We start from the raw sequence: 26,542 nt of genomic DNA, 5'->3' as shown, positions 1-26,542 counted from the left end.
AGGGGGGAGGGGGAATGAGGGGCAGGGGGAGGAGAAGAAGAACAATGAGGATCGATGTGTATGGTGCACCTTTTGGGGGCAGGACAAAATTATAAGGGGGACTTTACCTAATAAATGTAATCAGGGTAACCAATTCTTTGTACCCTCAATGAATCTCAAATAATAAAAAAAGGAAAGAATTAAAGATGATAGAATATGGTAAGTAGGCCATGTGTGGTGTCTCACGCCTGTAATCCTAGCACTCTGGGAGGCCAAGGCGAGTGGATTGCCTGTGCTCACAGGTTGAAGACCAACCTGAGCAAGAGCGAGACTCCTGTCTCTAAAAATAGTCGGGCTTTGTGGCAGACACCTGTAGTCCCAGCTACTCACGAGACTGAGGCAAGAGAATCAATCACTTGAGCCCAAGAGTTTGAGGTTGCTGTAAGCTATGACACCATGGTACTCTATCAGGGGCAACAAAGTGAGACTCTGTCTCGAGAAAAAAAAAAAAAAAGAATATGTTAAGTAAATAACTGGCCACTGGTAAAAGGAACATGTCTGTCCACATTCTCGTCTCTTTAAAGGTCAGAATTTTTTAAAAAGAAATGAAAACTAGGACAAGTATTTCCTGATGGTGTTGTCCAAATAAATTTACCAGTATTTAATTACAAAACATAAAAAGGTATAAATACTTTTAGTGGTACCTTAATCAGATCATGTTTGTTGAAAATAATAAAAATACATTTGAAAGATAGTAATATCTTCTTTTAAGAAATGTCTATTCTGGTAACTTGCCCATTTGACCATTAGAAAGAGTAAAAGGTTATCATTCCTGACAAAGGGAATCAGTCTGGAGGGTACTATGTTAAGTGAAATAAGCCAGACACAGAAAGATAAATACCACATGTCTGTTTCACTCACAGGAGAAAGCGAAGAAAGTTGATCGCATGGAAATAGGGAATAGCATGATACTAAACAGAGGCTGGGAATCTTAGGTGGAGTCAAGGATAGGGGGAGGTTGGTTAACATACAGAATTACAGCTAGATGATAGGGGTCAGTTCTAGTGTACTATAGTCCTGTAGGGTAACTATAGTTAACAGCATTCACTGTATGTGAGGTCTACAATTAAGTTTGTGAACTCATCCTAGAAAAAGTGCTCTCTAGCTCATTGATGGCTATCCTTATAGTCATCAAAGTACTCTCCCTTGGCCATCTGGTGACCATAGTAATATTCAGCAATGAGCACTTTTTCTAGGATGTGTTTATGAACTTGATTGTCTGATAGTGTATCTTCAAAAAATAGAAGAGAGTATTTGGAATATTGCCAACACAAAGAAATGATAAATGTTTGAGCAAGTGAATACACTAATTACCCCAATTTGATCATTGCACATTGCACACAGATATTGAAATATCACACTGTAGCCCATAAATGTGCAATTATTATGTCAATTAAATTTTTCAACTGATTAAGACAAAGGGGGTGATGAAAAATCCAGAATGTGTGATTGTATGGAAAGAAGGTGACTTACTATAGACATGGAATTTGAATTGTCCATTATAGATGTCTGGGTCTGAACTTGACCTGAACTCACAGGATATGAGGGTACCTATACAATAATGATAATAATTTCCACTTATGACCTGTGGACTCCATCTCAGGCCTTAACTATTCATTCTGGCTTTCTGTTAACTGGTAGGACATTTTTGCCACCTATTTTGGGCCCAGTATCTGATACATAATAAGTACTTAAATGTCAACTGATAATAGTGTATATCTACTCTCAATAATGGGTTAATATCAACCCTGCTTTAGATGGTTTCTGTTTTCCCTTCCTGTAACCCTTGGAGGAAGCTGAGGCTACAGAAGGCTGAGGTAAGATGTGTTCATGCAGTGAGCCTCAACAAATAAAGCAAGATCAATTTGGAAGGTGTTTTTTTTTTTGTTTGTTTTTTTTCTTTTTGAGACAGAGTCTCACTGTGTTGCCCTGGGTAGATTGCGGTGGCATCATAGCTCAGAGCAGCCTCAATGTCTTGGGCTCAATCAATCCTCCTACCTCTGCCTTCTGAGTAGCTGGGACTATGGTGCCACTATACCCAGCTAGTTTTTCTATTTTAGTAGAAATGGAGTCTTGCTCTTCCTCAGGCTGATCTTGAACTCCTGAGCTCATGCAATCCACCTGCCTCAGCCTCCCAGAATGGTAGGATTACAGGTGTTAGCCTCTGCTCCTGGTGGAAGAAGGTGTTTTTAAATGTTAACACTGTTGATGAGTAACGTCAGGTCACAGCTGTCAAAGAGAGTCAAGACCTTACAATGAGCAATGTGTTTACAGAGAATTAATTCTAGACTATGAATCGAACTATATATGTTGACCATAAATTTCAAAAGCTATGAATTAACAGTCACTAATCTGGTACTTATGTACCCACCAAACTTGAGGCAAATGTTCATTTTGTGTTTTATTTGTATTAGTTGATAGTGACCAGAGTTGAGGGAGAAAATGCTTACAATTATGGGTTCTCAGCCCTGGGCACACATTATATGTATATTTAGGTGATTTCAACACTGTTAAATCCCTGATCTCAGACTTTAAGCACATTTATTTTTGTTGTTGTTGCAGTTTTGCTGGGGCCGGGTTCGAACCTGCCACCCTCGGTTTATGGGGTCGGCGCCCTACCCACTGAGCCACAGGGGCTACCTGATTTTAATGACATTTTTATCTACATATCCAGCACTACTTGCAGCCATTCTAATAACCCCCTTCACTCTTCTGAAGTGCTGGATTTTGTGAATGTCAAGAGTCATCAGAAGGTCTCCGTGTTTTCAGTGTAAAAGCAGATGACATGACTTTCTTCTTCAGAGCTAAGCTGATGGGAGCACTGAGGAAAACCCAGTGGATTTCACGGGATTTTTTTGTTTGGTTTCTCGTGAATCATTTCCTTGCAAGAGGAATCATATTCCATGGGGATGCTAAGAGAATGGTTACTCCGAGGAATGTCTGCCTATAGCTGCAAAGTGTGGGAGAAAAGACAGAATCACATTATCATTTATTTCTCCTGTGGAAAAGAGTAATTATAAGGTTCCTATTTTCCTTCAACTCCTTATTCTTGTACTAATATCAAGTGAGCGTACAAGCACCCATAAGAAAATGTATCACCAGTGAGCTCAGGTCACAGAATAAATTTTCTTTTAAAAAATATTTTTCCTAAGTCTTTGTGATCTCATCAGTTAAATTGTTTCTATGATACCTACTCTGATGCTTTCTAGTAAGATGAGACTTCTAGGCAAGCTCTGGGGCCAACAAAGAAATTAAATCTAGAACATGAAATCTTCAATGTGTCAGACAACCCTTAACGTCATCTCTGGGGGTTTAGATTTAAGTTCAGATCAAGTGAGATCTCATGTTACACCTAAAATTTCTAAAAGAAACCAGACAGATAAAATTGTAAGGCATTCTGTTATGGAGTGAAAACAGTGTAGTGAGAATAAACAGAGTATCCACTGGGAAAAAACACCCTTGAGAAATTTTTTAGTGTTTTAAGCCTGCCTAAGTTTTTAATCAATCCAGGTCACTTGGTGAAATCGTTAAGTGTCATCTCAGTTCCAAAGAGGGCTGTAGACATGTTTACAGAGAAGGATGCCTCTGAAATTTAAATGAAGTGTTGTTGCTACAGTCATCACGATAGGTTTAAAAATATTTCAAGTCTACTTCTCACAGTGCTTTAGCATTTAAGACAACTCGCCTAGACCTCTGTTATACTTCCCATTTTCTTGAGTAAATGGATATTCGGAATCTACTGTACACCCACAGATGAATCCAACAGAGTCTACTTTCTGAATGTTCCTTAGGTCACCTGTGCCATCTGCAGGCTTGCCAGTAAGATTCCTTTGGGAGTGAATCTTTTTTTTTTTTTTTTTTGTCGAGACAGAGTTCTACCCTAAGCCCTGAGCAGAGTGCAATGGCATCGGAGCTCACTGCCATCTCAGACTTGGGCTGTGGGCATCCTACTGCCTCTGAAGCCACTGGGATTACAGGCACTCACCGCCGCACCCAGCTGGGTTTTTCCATTTTTTTCCATGAGCTGGGGTCTCACTCTTGCTCAGACAAGCCTTGAACTCCTGAGCTCAAGCAATCCTCCCACAGTGTGGAGTGAATCATTTTAACTAGAAAAACTCACACCTGTAATCCCAGCACTCTGGGAGGCCAAGGGGCACGGATTGCCTGAGGTCAGGAAATCAAGACCAGCCTGAGCTAGAATGAAGCCACATCTCTTAAAAAATAGCTAGGCATGGGGTGGTGCCTATGACTCAAAGGAGTAGGGTGCTGATCCCATATACTGGAGGTGGCAGGTTCAAACCTGGCCCCGGCCAAAAACTGCAAAAAAAAACCAAAAGCCAGGCCTTGTGGCAAGTGCCTGTAGTCCCAGCTACTCCAGAGGCTGAGGCAAGAGAATCACTAGAGCCCAGGAGGCCGAGGTTGCTGTGCCCTCTGATGCCATGGTTCTCTACTGTGAATGAGTGAGACTCTGTCTCAAAAAAAAAAAATTAGTGCTACAAATGAAATACGGAATGAATGCGTCTTTCATAGGGCCCCTCTATTCTTACAGGCCATGAGCTTTTGTTTTTGTTTTTGTCAAATAAGGATACTGGCCATAGCATACATTTTCTATCACGGTTTGAAGACTGCAGTATTCAAATATCCCAACAGCTTGTTTTGTTCTAAATCTTCCCTGAATTTGCCTTTGACTAAATGTCAACCAAATACAAAGGAATTAAAACCAAAATGAAACCTTTACGGTTTCGCATCATTCTTCCATTTTCACCTATCTCCTGCGTCAGGCTTTTCAGGCAGGCGAGGTTCGAAATATTAGCTTAAGTTCTGTTTGCTCCTCTTTTAGCACTTGTCATTGGACCTGGAAGTGCTTGGTGACATTGAACTTGGGGCTTAGTTTCACTTCCCTATTGCCTCCACCTCACTGCTGATCTTTTAGCTCATTGTTACTGTGGGTTTACAGAAAAGCACTGGGCCAAATGCCTTACATTTACACTTGCATGCAATTGTTATGATAACCCTGGAAGGCCATTATTTCTATTTTACAGAACAGAAAACATAGGCTGATTGATCACGCAACTTATCTCAAGTCAGCTGGTATAAAACAATATATGCTTCTGAGTGATGATAATAGGCCCCCAAGTGTCCTCCTGGGCTCCTGGTCCTAAGCCTTCTATTGTGAGCAATGAGTTTTATCAGACTGGGAATCTCTTGCTTAGGAACTTCCTTTTGAGCTCAATTTTCTATTCAATCCACCATTCCAGACCGTTTGTCCATGGACTCCACTTTGTATCTTATGACTTAGACCCCCATTATTTGCTAATGCAAATCCTTTACTCCAGCCAAGTCTGTCTCCTTTCTGGCACGTCCCAGATGCACCAGGATCCGCATTTCTGCTCTCATGTCTAATTCACGCCTTTCCCTCCTTCCACTGGTTCCCTGCTCCTATTTGTTCCTCCACACCAACAGTGACATCCCTTCTGACTTTCCCTCAAGTACTAGCCTCATGCTATCCCAGAACATTCTTTCTTCATGCTGTCTCCCTGCTATTTAGAGTAATGATAGTGACTTTAGCAAATAGACCTCCAAATGTATAAAGTTGCAAATATGATAGACGCTTACATCTAGGATCAGCAGGTGGCATTTATATACACAGTGATTAAAGAACCCAAGTTCCTCCAAACACGTGGCTCCCCTATCCCTTAAAGAATTGTCCATCCTCATACCAGCAACATCAGCATCCTCTGGGAACTTCCTAGATAGAGGTGAAAATTATTAGGCTGCAGTGGAGAGCTACCGAATCAGAACTTACGGTGACAGAGCCCAGAAGTCCATCTGCATAAGCGCTCCAGATGATTCTGATGCACCCCAAAGTTTGAGAATCACTACTCACTAGCATTGCAGTCACCTGTTGTGGAAAAGCAAAGGGCATGTGGATGACACTCACCTGTTTCCTTAAAGCATTGTCCTGAGAGATGCACGTGACTTCCATTCATGTTTATTGGCAATTAAACATGGATTTTTTTTGTGTGTGTGTGTATCCCACCCCCTCAAATGCCTGAAACTTAATACAAGGGCTTATGAAGTGTAGTCTGTGGCCCTCTTGCAATAATATATGGAACAATATATAGAGCATTGTCCCCTTCAACCATCTTCCATCCCTGATTTTCACAAAGTCTTCTTTAGAATGCAGCCTGGCAGAAAGGTCTATTTCTTTGCATCTGTCAGCTTACTTCCTCAACATGAACATTTTTATTCCTTTTTCCTCCTCATTGTCATTTCATATGCTTCATCATTTTACTTGGTTACAACTTGACATAAATGTCTTTCTCTATTCATTAAGAAGCTGGCCACTGCAAACTTTTCATTTCAGGTTGCTGTAACATGTCAGCTTATTTTCTATTAGCATAAAGTGGCCTGGCTGATGGGCTTGTCATGCAGAACTCGGGACATAATGACTAGCTGTTCCTCAAGCACAGTATGAACACTTCCAATTTGGAATGTGTCCCCTCCACATGTACCCTGCACTGATATTCACTTGTACTCAATCCTGAGGATATCCATAGAGGGGAGGAAATATATTTTAACCCAGAGGGTTGGAGTAGATGAAGTGCAACATGCCTGTGTGCCCTAAGCCTGTGAAATTTAATAAGTCAAGGTCATTATCATAACTGGGCCCCGCCCCTGCAGAACATTAGAGAGTGGAGGCTATGGCCAGATCATTATGGAACCAGGTGTGTTATTTACCCCTCGGTATAAAGCAGTCTTCCATTTTCCCTATAATAAAGATTCAAAAAATTTGTATTTGGGCAATTGTACCTATGTAACTGTGAAGGATATAGATGAAATGATCAAATATCCATTCATGAAATTTAAACTATTTATATACCTACATAGATATTTAACTCATATGTGGAATAACGTACTAGGTTAGAATGCTGCTTCTTTTTCTTTTCATAAAATAATTATATTAAAATGCTTCATAAATATCTTTGAGTCCAATTCCCTTGTCATGTCTAGCACTAGTTTGGAATCACCCTGGAGTTTTCCAGGGCATGTTGTCTTGACTTCTATTTACATTACTGGCAATACAGGCTTTGTTCAATCTGTCTGTAAGGTCTTCACTGCATTTGTTACCCCTGTGTAATTACTGGATCATAAAACATAAGGACGGTGTCATTCTGTATGTTTAAAGTTTTAATCCATCCTTGAGAGTGCTTTTCTACAATGTAACAATGTTACAATGCTTGTTATAATGTTACATTGCTTCTAAAATCAGTTACTATTTTTGAGCTTACTAATACTTAAAACATTCATGTCATACCACCAAGACACTATGTCATACCATCTACAACTGTGTGTTACATTTTTTGGATAATTTTTTTTTTTTCCTTTAAAGGAACTTGATAATACTCCAACCTAGAATTGATTGAAATTGTTTTGGGTTAAAATCCTCTCCAGTGGTGCCCTGATATTTCAAAACAATAAACCAGACAGAATGCCCCCAAGGTATGAACAATTTTATATGAATTAATTCATAAAAAAATTCCAATTCCCTCTATTACAAGGCATAAGAGCACAAGACAATATATGTTCAGTGATTAAATCTGAGGAATAATTTCTGAGGTCTGTAGGAGGGCAGAATAAATTTTCTTCATTGAAGACACATGAATTTGTTTATTCTTATATCAACCTTGTGAGAGGAGCATTTATCTTCCTGTTTGTTATTAGGCTACAGAAACTCTGAAAGTTTAGAGTTACTATGATAGCCACAAAAGGTTAAGTCCAGGCGTCAGGCCCAGGTTAGTCTCATGATACTCCTTTCCATGGTAAGAGTGAAATCTTCATTCAAGCAGCCTCTTTGTTTCCTTCCAAGAAAGGCGATTTTTCCTCCATCTGCCATTGGACATCAGAGTAGATAGAAGATATTCATCTTCCTGGAAAACACAAAACATACCAGGGACCATGTGCTGGCCTCTCTCCACTGTCAGACTTTCCTCCCAGCATTCACCTGGCCACACCATTTCTTTAGCCACAGAAATGACTCGCAAACTGATCCGACCCATCCATCATCACAAAAATAACATCTTCCTATTCTTGCAGTCCTACTAAAAGCTGTGATTAATACTGTGGTGGTTAATTTTAGTTGTCAGCTTCACTGGATGGAAGGATCCTGAGGTGGCTGGTGAAGCACTGTTTCCAGGAGGGATTGTAAGGGTGTTTCCAGAGAAGATTGTCCCCTGAGTCAGGGGACTGAGAGAGGAAGAGCCGCCCTAAATGTGGGCAGGCATCATCCAATGGCTGGAGGCCTGCTAGGACAAAGAGGGTAGAAGAAGGGGAGCATCAGCTTGACTGAGTTTCTTTTTCGAGTTCTTTTTCTCTGTGCGTTATAAAGTGGGATGCCTTTTTTTTCTTTTACTCTTAGATGACAGATTCTAGATTCTTTAGCCTTTGGATTGTGGTACTTGCCTCTGGGGAATTCTCAGGCCTTCACCGTCAGACTGGGGGCTACCCTCTCTGCTTCCCTGATTGTGAGACTTTGATCTTGGATGGCACCACACCACCCACCATGCTACTGTGTGTGTGTGTATGTATGTGTATGAATGTGAAGCTGGACAATTAAGTTCGTGAACTCATCCTAGAAAAAGTGCTACATACCTCATTGCAGAATATTACTATGGTCACCTTCAAAGTACTCTCCTTGGGAAGCTATGTGCTAACACCTAGTTCCTCTCAAAGCGCTCTTTCTAGGATGAGCTCATAAACTTAATTGTCAGACCATGATTGTGTATGTGTGTGTGTGTTATATCCCTCTGGAAAACTGTGACTAATATGGATTTTATTACCAGGAATGGTTCCAGAGGAACAGAATTTTAAGAGTGAATTTCCTTAATTGGTTTTAGGGTTCTGAGAATTGGCTCTCTGATCTAGTTAGATCTAAAAATGTTAAGGACTCTACTTCTAATAGTACAGAAAGTATTGATAATCCTCATTCCAAACTTTTATAGAGCTATACAAAATAAATGCATTCAATACTTTTCATTCACCACTTACAAGAGCCAAAGAGTGTAGTAATTCTATACATGGTACCTTTCAACACTTGTGGTTAAACCAAGGAATATAATGAAATTGATCAATTGCTTCTAATATTGCTGGAGAAAGTGATGAAAGAAAAGATGAGCTCAGGACTTCAAACGCCCAGTTCCAGAAACATATAAATAGCCTAAAAGTTTCTAAGTGTGTCCAAACCATCTCTTTTGTAGCCATGGGGTTGAAATTAGTGATAATCAAACCCAAGCCCTCATCACGCAATTGATTGTTTTACAGGAAATGTGAACTCACCTTTGCCAGCATCTACTGTTACAGGGAGGACACTGACTGTGAAATAAGTTGAGATCCTGTAAGTTGGGGTAGGGACATGTGGGAAGACCTAGATGAACCTGGATATGGTGAGCTCCTAAATTCTGATGAGTCTTGTCTGTTGGTGGAAGTGGCCTCCCACCTCCAGGGGCAGCAGCAGCCCCACGCACAGTGCTACCAACTTTTTTATCCTGGGTAGAGGGGACTAACTGCATTGCCTGGGGAAACAGTAATAATCTCTCGACAGGCAGTTGCCAGGCAAGACCATGCTGATTCTCCTCTGGAACCACCCTGGACACCCCTTTTTCCTTCTAGACTTACAACTAGACTCAGATCTCAGCAAGCCCCTGGAAATAAAGTGCAAAATATGACCCATGAGGAAGTGCACTACCGTCCGAAGGAACAACTTGAGTTTTCCATTTTATATAAGCGGAACTCTAAAGGATGTGTGTTGGAATGAATGAGGGACAGTAGTGGGAGGGACATAATGTTAGATCAGGCCAAGTTTGTCCATTTATTTATTTATTTATTTTTGTTTTAAGTTTCAATAGATTTAGGGAGTGCAAGTGGTTTTTTGATATATGAGCAAATTGTACAACGGTTAAGTCAAGGCTTTGGGTACTAAAGTGTACCTGTCCCTGAATAGTGTACATTGTACTGATTCCTCACCTCCACCTACTTCTGAGTCTCCCAGGTCTAGTATACCCCTCTGTATGCCCACGTATGCCCACTGTTTAGCTCCCACTTACGAGAGAGTACACACTGCATTTGTGTTTTTGTTCCTGAGATACTTCACTTAGAATTACAGCTTCCAGCTCAACTCGAGTTGTTGTGAAGGACATTGTTTCATTCGTTTTTATAGCTAAGTCATATTTCATGGTATATATAATCACCTTTTCTTTATCTGTTCATCAGTTGATGGGCATTTAGAGTGATTCTGTCTTTGTATTTATTAATTGTGATGCAGTAAACATTCAAGGGCAGGTGTCTTTTGATAAAATTACTTCTCTTCCTTTGGGCAGAAATCCAGTAGTAGGATTGCTGCATGGAAGACAGAAGTCATTTTAGTTCTTGAGAAATCTCCATACTGCTTTCCACAGAGGTTGTGCTAACTTACATTTCCACCAGTAGCCTACAAGCAATCCCTTTTTACCGCATCAGTGCCAACATCTATGGTATCTCAACATTTTAAAGGCCATCTGACAGGGGTAGCTAGTGTCTCATTGTAGTTTTAATTTACATTTCCCTGATAATTGGTAATGTTCAGACCTTTTTCCATATGCCTTCGACAGTTATATATCTTCTTTAGAAAAATGTCTATTCATGTCTCTTGCCCACTTTTTAATGGGTTGTTTTTTTTTGTTGTTGATTTGAGTTTCTTGCAGATGTATAGTTTGCAAATATTTACTGCCTACAAAATATAGGTTGTCTGTTTACTCTGATGGTTCTTTTTTTTTTTCCTCTTAATTCACATTAATGTGAGAGTACAAACAACCAGGTTGCAATATTTAAATTTCTTAGGTAGAGTTCCTCTTCGAGCTGTATCCCAAAAGGTGTACTATATACCCCCATATTGTTCTTATTAAGTGGGAGCACCCCAAACCTCCACCCTTTCCCATTGCACCCAACATAAATTGAAAGATTTTCATCTATGTGGGCATGAATTAGATTGTCTACTGGCTTCATATTAGTATGAGGTACACTGTATTTGCTTTTCCATTTTTGTGATACTTTACTGAGAAGAATGTGTTTCAACTCCACCCAGGTTAATACAAAAGATGTAAAGTCACCATTTTTTTATAGCTGAATATTATTCCATGGTATACATATACCACAGTCGGTTAATCCATTCCTGGGTTGATGGGCACCTAGGTTGTTTCTACATTACGGTGATTGTAAATTGTGCTGCGATAAACAATCTAATACAAATGTCCCTATGATAAAATTATGTTTTTCTTCTGGGTAAATGCCTGGCAGTGAGATTGCTGGGTGAAATGGGAAACCTAATTTGAGTTCTTTGAGGATTCTCCATACTTCTTTCCGAAGAGACTGTATTAGTTTTTAGTCCCATCAACTGTGTAAAAGTGTTCCCATCTCTCCACATTCCCACCAACATTTGCAACTTTGGAGGTAGGTGATATCTCAGGGTCACTTTGATTTTCACTTATCTGATGATTAGGGATAATGAGCATTTTTTTCATATTTGTTAGCCATTCATCTGTTATTCTCACAGAAGGTTCTGTTCATGTCGCTTGTCCAGTGACAAATGGTTTTGTTAGCTCTTTTTGTGTTGATTAATGTTAGTTCTCTCTGGATCTTATTTATCAAACTTTGTCATATTCATAACATGTAAATATTTTTTCCCATTCTAAAGTTGTCTATTTGCTTTAATTTTTGTCTCATTAGCAGTGCAGAGGCTTTTCAGTTTAATTAAATCCCATTTGTATGTTTGTTTATTATTACTATTGCCAGGGAAGTCTTCTCTGTATAATCTTTCCCTAGGCTGACATCCTCAAGTGTATTTCCCATATTTTCTTTGTGGACTTTTATCATTTCATGCCTTCTATTTAAATATGTTATCAATCTTGAATCTTTTTTTTTTAATGGCAGTTTTTGTCTTTAAATATGATTATCCAGTTCTCCCAAAACCATTTATTGAATAGGGATTTTTTTTCACTATGTATGCTTTTATTTGGTTTATTAAAGATTGGATAGCTCTAAGAGACTGGTTTCATCTCTTGGTTTTCTATTCAGTTCTATATGTCCATGTCTCTATTTTTGTGCCAATACCATGCTATTTTGATCACTGTGGACTTGTAATATAGCCTAAAGTCTGGTAGGGTGATGGTTCTGGCTTTGTTTTTATTACTAAGTTTTGCCTTGGCTATACCTGGTGTTTTCTGGTTCCATACAAAATGGAGAACTATTTTTTTCCAGTTCTTCAAAGTATGATGTTGGTATTCTGTTAAGGATTGCATTGAAAATGTAGATAGCTTTGGGAAATACAGACATTTTAACAATGTTGATTATTCCCAGCCATGAGCATGGTATGCTCTTCCATTTGTTAATATCTCCTGCTACTTTTCTCTTAGGGTTTCATAATTCTTTTTGTAGAGCTTCTTCAACTATTTTTTTAGCTACTATAAAGGGAATTTTATCTTTGATTAGCTTTTCAACTTGGCTGTTTTTGACATATACAAAGGCTACTGATTTGTGGACATTGATTTTATATCCTGAGATGTTATTACATTTCTTGATCAGGATACAGAATTCTGGGCTGAAAATTGTTTTGTTGAAGAATGTTAGAGGTGGATGACCATGCTCTTCTAGCTTGGAAGGTTTTCAGTTGAAAAATCTCCTGTCATCCTAATGGCTCTGCTCATGTAGGTCAGTTGGCGCTTACCCCTGGCTGCTTGCAGAATTTTTCTTTTATTGTGACTTTGGACAGGTTCATTATAATGTTTCTTGGAAAGTCTCTGTTCGAGTTGAGATGACCTGGGGTTCAATATCCATCTGAAAAGAGTGTGTTGGGAAGTTTTAATTTATTATAGTCTCCCTTAGGGCTTCCATTCCTTTGGGACAATCTTTTTCCCCTTCAGGAATCCCTATTATTCATATGTTTGGATGCTTCAAGGAGTCTTGTAGTTCTCTAATCACCTGTTCTGCTTTCTCTCTCTTCTTTTCTGCCTCTTTGACTGCCTAAGTTAATTTGCAAACTTTATCCTCCTGCTCTGAGGTTCTTTCTGTCCTTGGTCTAACCTAGTTTTGATACTTTCTACTGCATCTTTATGTTCCCTGATTGTCTGCTTCATGTCCTTAGCTCTGTCATATACTTTCTATAGTCTACATAGCTCTCATCTGACTTTTGGTTTTGTATTTCCATTTTATCATTCATTCCTTTTATTGTCTTTATAATTCCTATATTAAATTCTCTTTCTGTCATTTCCACTAATTCTTTATGTGTGGCATCTTCTGCAGTAGCTGCTTCATGGCCCCTGTGGTAGTTGCTCTGTTTTGGTTTTTCATTTTGCCAGACATTTTCTGTGGGTCTCTCTTCATGCGTGTTTTCTTCTTGTTCACGTTCTTTTCCTATTTTGTCCTTCTTACTACCTCCTTCATTTTTAATTACCTTTTCTCAGTGCTTAAGTGTTGAAGTGGCCTCTGGATATACCAAAGGTTGAGAAGGGCAAAGGGTGAGCAGAAAGAAAAAAAGAAAGAAAGAAAGAAGAAAGAAGGGGGTGAAATAAAAGAGTTGCAGAAAAGGAGAAATGAAAGAAAGAGAGTAACAGGAGAAATCATGTGGTTTATCAGGGTGTTTTGGCCCCATTCTCCACTCCAGAATTCTGGTGTGTGGGATGTGCAGGTCCTTCAATGCCAGGGGCTCCTTACCAACCTGGCCAAAACCAAGACCCCATCTTCACCAAGTATAGAGATAGAAAAGAAAAAAAGAAAATGAAAAGAACAATTCACCAGTATGCTGCAGTGGGGACCTACCAGTACTATTTTTCCAAAGGCCAGAGCTAGAAGGACCCCCTGCAACATGAGCACATGACCCCCTTGATCTGGACTCCTGCCATGACCCCCACCACTCAGTGAAAAGAAAAAAAAAAAAAGAATAGATAAAGAAAAGTAAAAATACAATTATGTAACGTAAAGAAAAAAGAGATATATTAACTGTTGTATGAAAAATTTATGTGGGAAAGATGAGGAAAGTGTAAGAATCACTACCAAAAGAAAGACAAAAGGAGAGAAATTTAAAAAAAGAAAGAGAATAGAGCGTGAAAATTTTTAAGAAAAATGAGAGATCCTTTGCTAGTGAAGAAAGTAAAAATGAAAAAAAATAAAATACAACCAACAAAACAAAATGAAAAACCAAAACAACAACCACAACAACAAAAAAAGAGAGGAAAAAGGAAAAAAAATACACACACACACACACATATATACGTATATATACACACATACATACATACCCTGAACACCAGGTTGTGCTGTGGTATTAGGAGATAAGGAATGCATGCCAGAAACTCCCCTCTAGTTGCAGAGGAGATTGAGTCCTATCTTTCTGACTTAGTTACCCTCATGTAGACCTGGTTGTTTCATCAGCATTAAGTCCCCACAGAGTTGAGACCTTAAAGCTCTCCCCAGGAGGTAGGTCTCACAGTGCCCCCTGAACACAATCTCTGGGGGTGCAGGAGTTGCTCCATTCACCACAAGAGTGGATGCCAAGCTCATCTGATGCACCAGAGTTGGCCATGTACTAAGACTCTGCAGACATTTTTTCCCACACAGCCTGTCCAACTAGCCGCAAAGTCAATGGTAGATCCACCTCACCTTCAAACCTTGCCATGGTACTATTTGAGCCCATCCACTCATTTAAACCATCCAAGGCAGCTCCAGTGAGCACTTTAGCCCCAAATCAAAAACTGTGGGGTAGCTCCTTTCTATCCCCAGTCCTCTGTGAGCAGGCTGCCCATTCCCAAGCTTTCTGTGCTGGTTTTCTTCAGCTTCAGACCTCCTCACTAGCTCCTGTGGTCCACCACTGCTTCACTGTGCCCCTGGAGTGATGTCTCCCAGTAGGTTCTCCGAGCCAGACATGGTTGACTTTTTCTTTCTGCTGCCTTGCTGAGAGTAGCGAGTAGGGAGACGTTTCTAGTCCAACATCTCACTTTGCCCCCCTAATGCCTATCTCTTTTGCTGTGTGGAGAGTTTTAGTTTAATGAAGTCCCATTTATTTATTTGTGTATCTGTGTTTGCTTTGAGGGGTTTTAACTACAGATTCTTTGTCTAAGTCAGCATCCAGAAGAGTTTTCCTAAGTTCCCTTCTAGAAATATCCTCTTTCTGTGAAGAGTTTCTAGAGAAAAATGACTCCTGGGTCATTGGCCTGAGAGGAGGGCCTGCTCTCAATGTGGATGGGCACCATCCAATGGGCTGTTGGGGGCTGCTAGAAAAAAACGATCAGTAGGATGGGGGCATTCAGCTTGCTGAGCTTTCTTTCTTGAGTGCTTTCTATATCTTTCCTAGGCAATAGCAGACCTTTTTCTGCTTCTGCCCTTGGGCATCAGACTTCATGTTCTTTGGACTTTGGACTCCGGGACTTGTACCAATGACCTCTGAGGGGTTCCCAGGCCTTCAGCCTCAGACTAGCTGCTCTACTGTCTGTTTTCCTGGTTTTGAGGCTTTTGAACTTGAACTGAGCCATGACTGTCCTAGAGCCGTGCTACTGGCTGCCCTCAGCCTTCTACTTGCAGACAGCCTATCAGCATATCACTGGACTTTGCCTTTGTGATTTTGTGAGACAATTGTCTCTAATAAATTCCCTTTCCTATTCATGTGTATGTGTGTATATTCTATTGGTCTGTCTCTAAGAACCCCTCCTCATATACTGTCCAAATAAACAAACGTAAGAAACAAGGAACTTTATGTTTTCGCTAGTGTCATTAAAGGATATACTAGGACAAGCCCTTTATGAAGCTCTGTGTTACATTCTGTTCAGTTTTCTCTTACCCCAAACAATTTAAATCTCTTAATTACTTTCTTTGTAATAATAAAACCTCTCTGTGTCCACATATTTATCCAAAGTAGGAAGTGAAAAAACTGGCCAAACAACCCAGAGGTTTGCAGATAATAAGAAATACTTATTTGTGGCCGTGAAAAAAAATATCACTTCCAGTCTAATAAACCAACACTCAGACACATGTGTTTCAGACGTTACCTGCCTGGCCCCTGTAGGCACGTGAAATTATGACCTTGAACATGGATCGATGTAAGGCTTTGCTATTTCCCTCTCGTCCTTTTTTTCCAGCTTTGTTCCCTTCTTCCACAAACCATTTCTAAGCATGTACATCACAAAAAACCCTCTCCAGGGGCTGGAAGTTGACAATTAGATTAGCAATTTAGAGAGTCTATGTGAAAAATTTGAGAAGGGAGGAATATCTCTAAAGACACCTCCTTCCCCCTCCAAGGGAGATTACGATTGCAGTATCCAAGTTGTGGTAAGTGAAGAATGAGCAACCCAGCAAAATCTAGTTAATTAGACCCGGTAACGTTCAGTGTCTAGATTAAGTTCCAGGAGCTCATCACCCATAGTTACTTGATTAATAACAAAGATTCATAAAAGTTGAAAGAATTTAATGAGCGTTTCCCATATGTGAATGTAAAATTTAAATGCATACCATGGAATGTAAAATTCCAAATGCCCTGAATTAGAAAGTTCCAATGGCCAAATTAATTTAGGAAATGTATTTTATCATTTTCTCCTGGAAAAATCACAATGTATTTTAGTATTATAAAGACTCCATGAAGTCCTGCAATATAAGAAATCAATCTATCTTTAGTCCATGCTTCCAAACTTTGTTTCTCTGTGGAACTCTTCCTTGAAAAAAAAAAAAAAAAATATATATATATATATATATATATATATATATTATTTTTTTCTTTTTTGCAATTTTTGGCCAGGGCTGGTTTTGAACCCACCACCTCCGCCATATGGGGCCAGTGCCCTACCCCTTTGAGCCACAGGTGTCACCCAGCAAATAAAAATTTTTAATGTCCTGTGGAATTAACAAGATTTTTAATGTCCTGTGGAGTTAACATTCCACCTAACGCCTTTTATAATAAACTCCTCTATTGAATATAGGTTGTTTTCATAGGTGACTGTCCCTTTTTTGTAATTTATTTTTATTTATGAGCCTATACCTCACTATATTGTGCAAATCATTTATAAACTTGAATTTAGAGAATTTTCTTAGATCTATTTATTTTAAAATGACTTTGCCTTTACCATTTTACAGGGTGTGTGTGTGTTTGTGTACTTTCCCTTCTATTAAACACCCAACGAATAATTTGAATCTGAGTGAATGCATCTGTTAAGGGAACATAGCTCTCTGACTTTCTTTTCTATAACACATTTTTTAAAAGTTGACTTTATATTGTAAGTGAGCACATCACATGTCCTACTAAGGGTGTGCAGAAAATACCTGCAGAATTATATTGAGGAAAAGTATAGACTTCATGTTAAGCAAGGCCCTTAACTCTGTTTTTTGTTTTCCCACTATTAGTCATTTCATTTTGCCACAGACACATTCTCCTTGAGGTTTCTTCTGATCGCTGAGATGTAAAACAGTCAGCAAAACAAGTAAAGATTTTATCACTTACTAAGCTTTATAGCAAACATAAATTACCAGCAAATGTCTGGCTGTGGACAGAGAACTGTTTTACCATGTTAATATTCATTCTGATGTCAGAGAAAACTCATTTTTATCCTGGAACTTCAAATTTGTAATGTTGACAGCCATGAGGATGCCTCTGGATTTGTGTATTTGTGTGTGTGTGTCTCTGTGTGTGTATGAATATGTAGGGAGAGAGGATAATGTTTAAATATAGGTCTTTGGATAAACCTGAATGTATTTATTCACAAACCATTTTTATCAGGAAGAAGAGTGATCTCAGCAAGTAGTCAGAAAAATAAATCCAGATCTACATTTAAATCTTCATTTATTTAGACTTTTGGGGAAAAAACAATTAAAATTAGTAAAAAGTCAGAAAAAGATAAAAAATATTGTTTATACGCCAGGGAAACGAAACATGACAAAGAGTGGATCTTTTCCATCACATAAAAAAAGTTAAGTTTACCATGATAATTAAAATTATGTAAATTTTTCTCAGCATTCTACGAAGTAGGAATTTTTCTATTACTAAAAATATGTAAAACTTTTTCTACTACTAGAAAAATAGTAAAATGCAAAATATTGTATAACATTGCTCCCATTAATATTTTTATTATTCAGTTTCTTACATCAGAAACTCCAGTCTACCTGCGACCCTTTACTTTTACCCTTTTACAGGTAGTAAAAGGTATAAGGTACTTTTACACCTTTTACAGGGTGTGTGTGTGTGTGTGTGTGCGCGCGCGCATGCAGCGTGTGTTTGCTTAAGCATTTCTCCACATACATAAGGTTGTAATTGTATTTCACATGTTTTATCAGTATGTGAAGTTTCCTGTTGAGACTTGGGCCATGATCACTTGCTTAGATAAAAGGACATTGCTGGATTATCGTCAAAATGTGATAAATGTAGCCACATCTGCTAAGGACATTTGATGGGAAATAAAATAGGTAGATATGCACCTGTGATTCTCAATAAAACCCCAAACAATAAACTAATGGCATATTTAAAGTTTTACTAAAATATACAGTCAATTTCCTAAATCTTGAAGACGGATGATCCAAGTTGTGTTGAATTATTGATTTTCTACAACTAGTTAAATATGGTAAAGCCTGTATTGAAATGAAAATATTATAAAAGGCTTTTTCCTAACTTTAAAAAAAGGTGATAAAGAAAAATGTGAAATGTTGTGTGCTGTTTGATTTAATCATAGTCCTTCGAAATGTGTTTGCTCTTTTCTATTCTCTTCCCTTTCCTTCCTTCCTCTTCCTTTCATTCTTTCTTCCCTCCCCCCTTTCTCTCTCTCATTCTTTCCTCCTTCCTCCCCCCCTTTCCTTCCTTCCTTCCTTTTTCTCTTTGACTTTCTCTCTCTCTCTTCCTCCCTCCCTCCCTCTCTCCTTCCCTCCCCCCTCTCTCTTTCTCTCTCTCTCTCTCATTTCTCTTTCCCGTAGGATGCTGCACTTTCAAATATCAGGCTTTCTCTGCAATCCTCTTTAAAGACAATCCCATCTTAGGCAGGCTTTCTTGGGGATTCTGAAATTCTCTGTCTAATCTGTGGTTCTTGTTTTGGTGCCTAACTTCAAAATCCTAGGCTGAAAGAAATGATTTCATTGGTCAATTAAAACTTTTAAGGGCCAATATCTGACTACTGTTACTTGCTTATTCATTTATTTTATTTTATTTCATATCTATATTTTGACCCACAAAGACATTTAACAGTCCCAATAGCCAGGTTTGACTTGAATGAATGAGTGCATTTTTTATTAATTTTTTTCTTTTAATTTTGAGCTACCTTTCAGAATTTCATCAGTAGCCACTCTACTCTTTGCATTCATTTTATCCTGAGTTCTGAATACTAGCCAACATTGTCTTTCCTATTTTGGGAATTTGGGGGAACCATCCAGTCTAATATACCACTCGGGATTCTGTGTTTGCAAGCAACAGAAATCAATGCATGCTAATTTAAGAAAAAAAATTACATGGACAATATATGGCTCACAGAATTAGGAGGAAAAAAGAGAACTCCAAAATCAGACACTGGAGCATCTTACAAATCTCGGAACTAATGGCGATTTTTTTTTTTCTAGCTTTTGATACTTACCTGGCCCCAAGTGGCTTCTCAAAAACTTCTGTTCAAGAAGGGAGAAAGGATTTAGATAGATATTACTTATCTAGTGTCCTAGAGGTCCAGAGTTAATTGAGATTGGGAACCATAGAATTAGTGGATCTTGACCAAGATTTCTGCCAATTCTAAGGGTTAAAAGAAGGCTCTGGTCAATGTTTACTCCTCAGGCACATCTCAGACCAATGTTTTAGCATCTAGGTTATTCAAGTCTTAAGTTTTAGCCTTGTCAGTAGTTTCAAGCTATACCACTTTCATACTCAAACTGACCTGAGAGATGAAAGGTCAAAACTAAACATGGAGAGTGATATCATTCCATTGCATTTGAAATGCCTTTTTAAAGCAATACTTCTTGAATCATTTGCAAAAGCATGAGACATGGATGTTGCCTTAATTCCATGACCTCACCTGTCCTGTATTATCCCTTGAGGAGGTCATGAAATCATCTGACAATAGACAATCTAAAGATCCAGACCAAACAAAGCTAAAGGAAATCTACATGATTTGTCACTTGGACCAGCACAATGAAAGTATTAAGCTGTGCAGCATAGTGAACACCATTAAATAACCAAAATCATGCTAGACATTAGGAAGTCTAACCACTTCCACACATCTTCCTGATTCTTGTACTAAGTAAACTTTTCCCACAATCCTCCCAACATTATTGGGTCTATACTTTATCTCCTTAATATGCAAGTTCAGTATTTTAAACCTGAATAATGGGGCACTGACTTGTTTGCTCTGACCATTGTGTCTCACTGTCATTGTGTGGTTTGTCATTTTTCTTGCAAAGTTTTCTTCAGCGGGGGCTGCTCTTTCTGTGTAGGCTCTAGACGCCCCACCATACAGAAGTGTGGCAACAGAGCAGATTCGTATATGATTTTCCAGGACAGTGGGAATATCACCAGTTGTGAACAAACCAGTTTTTATTTTAAGTTTTCAGCATAAGTATTTCCCACTAGGTTAACAGAGTGAATTTAGACTCTAATGTATGGTCAAGTATGAAATGTGTTTCCAACATTACTTTTATAGACCATGAGGTCAAATTGTTTCATCATAACTGAGGGAACTATGGGCAGAAATTGTATGGGCAGAAATTCTATGGGCAGAAATACAATTCAGGCAGACATTTCAGAGAACTCAGGTGGGAATGGCCCCAAGTCTCAGGCCCCGTCCCCACCAGCAGCCTAGGTTGGGAGCTGTCAGAATGTTCCCCAGCATAGACAGAAGACTAGTTTCGGGACATCTGAATAAAAATCAACAGCTCAGTGGAGACAAGATATCAGCAGAGTTAGAAGAGCATTAAAAATCACCCTTGAGCAGAGACAATATAGCCCACCCCCTCAGGCGACTTTCTTTACCTACTCAGTTCTGCCCTGGAGAATTGTTCTATGATTTACTGCCTCCAGCCTGATGACCTTTTTCATAATCAAAAGACCACCTGCATGATTGGGTCATGAGACTATTAATTCTTCTCTTCTTCATTCTAGAGACACACACCCTAGAAACTTAATAAAGATTTTGAATCAGAGTGACACTTCGCTACAGGCTGATCTGTGCAGGTCTCTCCTCCAGGTCTCTGCAGATTTTCCCACAGAAGCTCTGCATGTGAATTTCTAGAGTTTTGGACTCTGCATGTTTGGAACCCCAGTAGTGAAGAAAGTCCCACTTGCGGATTTCTGAGTCCTCCCGTTGTGGCTTCCTCCTGTGGGGCAAAAGGGAACCACTTTTCCCAAGTCCGCCTTTATGCAGTCTTCTCTGCTGTGGCCGCAAACTCCTATTTTGTACCCCCACGAGTTCACTCTTCCCTGATACAGCCTGTAGATGGCTACTACACCTTCTTTGACTTTCTCTTTCTTCTATAGCATTACAGGTCTGCATTTAATTTCCCTTTTTATTTTTGACACCTGCACACTTTCTACTCAATCTCTCAAAAAGATTGATGTTTCTAAAGAATGTTAATTTTTAAATCATCCATACTATCTACACTTTTTTCCCCTTTATTACACTTATTGGAAAGTTTGCCTTTTCTCAGTCTACTATATTGCTGGAAGTAGAAGCAGTTCTCTTCAACGTCTTTGTACTTTTTGAATGAAGAGCGTCTTAGTGAAGATTTAAGTAATGAATTTGGGAAGTGGTTTTTCTTACTAATTTCTAATCCTAATTCTGGTTGGAAAATATCAAAATTATTCTCTTTATTTTTTGGTAACTGCATACCATTTAATACTCTGCATCCATCTCTGGTACTAAAAGTTCTTCCAGGGTCTTCTATACACCATTGCAAAATCATTTTTCAGTGTCTAAAAAGAAAGAGAAGATTAGGAAACCAATTTCAGAGATGGCTGTTTGTGTTCCGAATCATAGTACCTGGCATTTCTGTGTGGTACATCACATCATTCTAACATTTAGTTTTTCTTCTAAAAGTAATATATTACCAAAGTCCTAGGTTGTTGAGATTTGTATTTAATCAAAATATATTTTAATAGGAATTAGTAAGATAAATTATAATGCTTGGTTATGTTATACTTTTTAATGAGTTATTTTAATGAATCTTAAAATAATCTGGGAAGTAAATTTTCATAGTTCTACTATGAAGTGCCCTAAGGATTCTTGTAGGAGTATAATGAGGTTATGTTCCAAGTGACTTACTGGTCCTCTCTGTGGTTGTACCACTTAAGGTTTCCTTGGGGCTAGTTCATCAATTTTTATATCATTTGGATCTTTTTACTTCCAAAGTGTTAACATTTTTTTCCTATGCTTTCCAAGTGAGAATCCTAAAATACTATTAAAGAAGAGTTAAGAATCAAATATATTTCTCCCTTGCCCCTTCATGGCACTCTTTTTAAAATCCAACCTTTTTATTGTGTATGTACAACATCATTGCTGTATTTCCAGTGATGTTTGTGTTCATAGTTTATTTTTGAAAAGGATTTTGGTATCATTGTATTCTTCTTTGGAGGGTACCTTGTTTGTAAGAATGGTAATGTTCTAAATCCTGAGTAAATTTAACAAGAATCAATGTTCCTTATATTCCAAACTCTGTTGCTAAGTAAAATACAATAGAAGTTATTGACAAAATACTAGAAAGGATATTTTCAGTATTTTAGTAAAATATGAATATGATTTATCCTTATTCTCTCTTTCTCGCTTCTATTTGCTTCATACCAAATTGAATTGCTGCAGGAGAATGGGAGTGGAAGGGTGAGGGCCCTGCAGAGTAATCTTATTGACCTTCTGAAACAATCCTTTCAGTATCTTATTAAGAAACTCAAGCACAATTTAACAATATAGTAGGGACAGTAGTTCTGAGAAAGAAATGGAAAAAGAAAAAGTTATATTCACAGTTGAAAATAATTATAGAAAGAGACTGTATAGTAAAATCTCCTGGTTATGTCCTTGGGTCAACCATCTAGGGAGCCCGTGTGGACAGTTGATCAAACCATTTATCTGAAATTTTACCTTCTACATTTTCCCCTTTGCCAAAATAACTCCCCAGACCTGACTATTAAGGGAGTATAAACATTCATTCTCACAAAAGCAGAGAAATAAAAAATAAATAATTCCCATAGAGGAATTATAGCAAGGCTTATGAGAATCAAAAATGTTGGTTTAAATAGAGTAAGTGTAAAAGATACACACAGCATATAAGATCATAATGCTCTAAGAAAGCATTTACTCTGTACAGACTTCTTTTTTTCCTTAGAAATGTGTTGATAAAGACTAAGAAGGCATTTTTGGAAGTTTTGTTCCCAGGGATACAGCAATGGCATTATGAAACGAGAACTGATAATTATGCCAGTAATCAGAAAATGAAGTTAATTTGGAAAAACAGGGTGATACCTGATTATCTCTCCTAACCACACCACAAAATAAACCAGTTTATTTTATTAAATCACCGCTTAAATATTGGGATATTTTTGAGATTTAATGCTTTCTTTATTTACAAATGTAGGCAACAGACCACAGTGGCATTAGCAGTAGAAATTATAGATGGTTTCATAGCACATTACAGTTGATGTAGAAGTCTCTAAATATCATTTACACACTTATCACCTCCTTTAAATGACATTAGTTATTATATCACAAATAGAACTGTGTTAAGAAGCCCCTATGTTACTAAAGCACATATTTTCTTTCTTTCTTTTTTTATTTTTTTAGAGACAGAGTCTCACTTTATGGCCCTCGGTAGAGTGCCGTGGCCTCACACAGCTCACAGCAACCTCCAACACCTGGGCTTAAGCGATTCTCTTGCCTCAGCCTCCCGAGTAGCTGGGACTACAGGCGCCTGCTACAATGCCCGGCTATTTTTTGGTTGCAGTTTGGCTGGGGCCGGGTTTGAACCCACCACCCTTGGTATATGGGGCCGGCGCCTTACCGACTGAGCCACAGGTGCTGCCCTAAGGCACGTATTTTCTTTAAAAATATTTTTGGTTGGGCATAGTAGCTCACGCCTGTAATCCCAAGACCAAGGCGGGAGACTGCCCAAGGTCAGGAGCTTCAGACCAGCCTGAGCAAGAGCAAGACCTCATCTCTACCAAAAATAGAAAAATTAGCTGGGTGTGGTGGTGCATGCCTATAGTCCTAGCCACTTGGGAAGCTGAGGCAGGAGGACCGCCCAAGCCCAGAAGTTTGAGGCTGCTGCAAGCTATGATGATGCCATTGCACTCTACCTGGGGTGACAGAGCTAGACTCTCCCAAAAACAAAAACAAATAAAAAACCAATATAGTACAACAAATTATTGAAATAGCATTCACATTGTATTATGTATAATTCACACATAAGTAACTCAGAGATGATTTAAACTATGTAGGAGGATTTGTGTAGCTTATAAGCAAATGCTATTTATTTATTTGGGGTGTCTTTTAGTTTTTTTCTTTCTTGTTTGTGTGTTTGTTTGCTTTTTGAGACAAAGTCTCACTTTGTCACCCTCAGCAGAGTCTCCTGGCATCACCACTCACAGCAAACTCAAACTTCCAAGCTCAAGCAATTCTGCCTCAGCCTCCTGGGTAGCCAGGACCACAGGTGCCCGCCACAAAGTCCAGATATTTTTGTTTTTAGAGATTGGGTCTCACTCCCGCTCAAGCTGGTCTGGAACTCCTGAGCTCAGGCAATCCACCTGCCTCACCTTTCCAGAGTGCCAGGACCAGAGGCATGAACCACCATGCCTGGGTATTTGTTTGTTTTTTAGAGACAAGGTCTCTCTGTCGCTAGGATGTAGTGATTTGATCATAGTTCAAGGCAACCTCAAACTCCTGGTTCAAGTGATCCTCCCACCTCAGCCTTCCAAGTAGCTGGAACTGCAGGCACTCACCAGCATGTCCAGCTAATTTAAAAAATTTTGTAGAGACAGGGGTTTTCCTATGTTGCACAAACTGGTCTCTCTCTCTCTTTTTTTTTAATAAATCATAACTATGTGCATTAATGCATTTATGGGGTACAATGTGCTGATTTTATATACAATTCGGAATGTTTATATCAACCTGGCAATTGTAACCTTCATCTCACTTATTCGTTGTGTTAAGATATTTATACTCTACTCTTAATAGTTTTGACATGTACCCTTGCATTGTACACATCAGGTGAGGTCCCACCAAATACCCTTCCTCCTCCCAGCTTCCCTCCGCCCTTCCCCTTCCCTCCTTCTTTCTGGACTATAGTTGTGTTTTATCATTTGTAGGAAAGTGTAGGTGATTATATATTGGATCCATAATAGTATTGAATACATCAGGTACTTTTCCTTCCATTCTTGAGATACTTTACTAAGAAGGATACGTTCCAGCTCCATCCAGGTAAACATGAAATATGTAAAGTCTCCATCTATTTATTTTATGGCTGCATAGTATTCCATGGTGTACATATACCACAAGTTGTTAATCTATTCATGGGTCAATGGGCATTTGGGCTGCTTCCATGACTTGGCAATTATGAATTAGACTACAATAAACATTCTGGTTTAAATATCTTTTTTGTAGGGCGGCGTCTGTGTCTCAATGAGTAGGGCACCAGCCCCGTATACCAAGGGTGGAGGGATCAAACCCAGCCCATGCTGCCAAACTGCAAAAACAAAAACAAAAAAACAAACAAACAAACAAAAAATATATATATAGAGAGAGAGAGAGAGCGTGAGCAGGTGTTGTGGCAGGCACCTTTAGTCCCAGCTACTCGGGAGACTGAGGCAATCGCCTAAGCCTAGGAGTTGGAGGTTGCTGTGAGCAGTGTGATGTCATGGCACTCTACTGAGGGCAATAAAGTAAGACTCTGTCTCTACCAAAGAAAAAATCTATATCTATATATAGATATATAGATATAGATATATATCTTTTTTTGTAAAATGATTTTTGGGCATGGATATATACCTAATAGAGGAAATACAAGATCAAAAGTAGACAGAAGGTCTACTTTTAGTTCCCTAAGTGTTCTCCAAACTTCTTTCCAAAAAGGATATATTAGCTTGCATTCCCACCAGCAGTGCAGAAGTGTTCCCTTCTCTCCACATCCATGCCAACATCTATAGTTTTGGGATTTTGCGATGTGGGTTAATCTTGCTGGGGTTAGATGATATCTCAAAACAGTTTTTATTTGCATTTCTCTGATAATTAAAGATGATGAGTATTTTTTCTTATGTCTGTAGGCCATACGCCTGTCTTCTTTGGAGAAGCTTCTGTTCAAGTCTCTTTCTCACAATGAAATGGGGTTATTTGTTCTTTTTTATTATTATTAATTAATATGAGTTCTCTGTGGATTCTAATTATCAGACCTTGGCTAAGATCGAGTGTAGTATCTGTTCTTACCAGTTTATTTCTTTTTTAAATTTTGGTTTCAGTAGTAAAATTCTTAGAGATTATGACTTATCAAAATG

At 38.7% G+C, this 26,542-nt stretch overlaps 1 protein-coding gene across 4 annotated transcripts in view; it reads left to right on the top strand.

Annotated features, from left to right (window-relative positions):
- GRM7 (glutamate metabotropic receptor 7) overlaps nt 1-26,542 on the top strand; it is a 988,889-nt gene that overhangs the window by 525,241 nt on the left and 437,106 nt on the right. The window lies entirely within an intron of this gene.

Source organism: Nycticebus coucang, chromosome 8 (assembly GCF_027406575.1).
Source record: "Nycticebus coucang isolate mNycCou1 chromosome 8, mNycCou1.pri, whole genome shotgun sequence".
NCBI classification, from domain to species: Eukaryota; Metazoa; Chordata; class Mammalia; order Primates; family Lorisidae; genus Nycticebus; species Nycticebus coucang.
The sequence above is the reverse complement of the archived record's forward strand: the minus strand, read 5'-3'. Positions and strand labels throughout refer to the sequence as shown.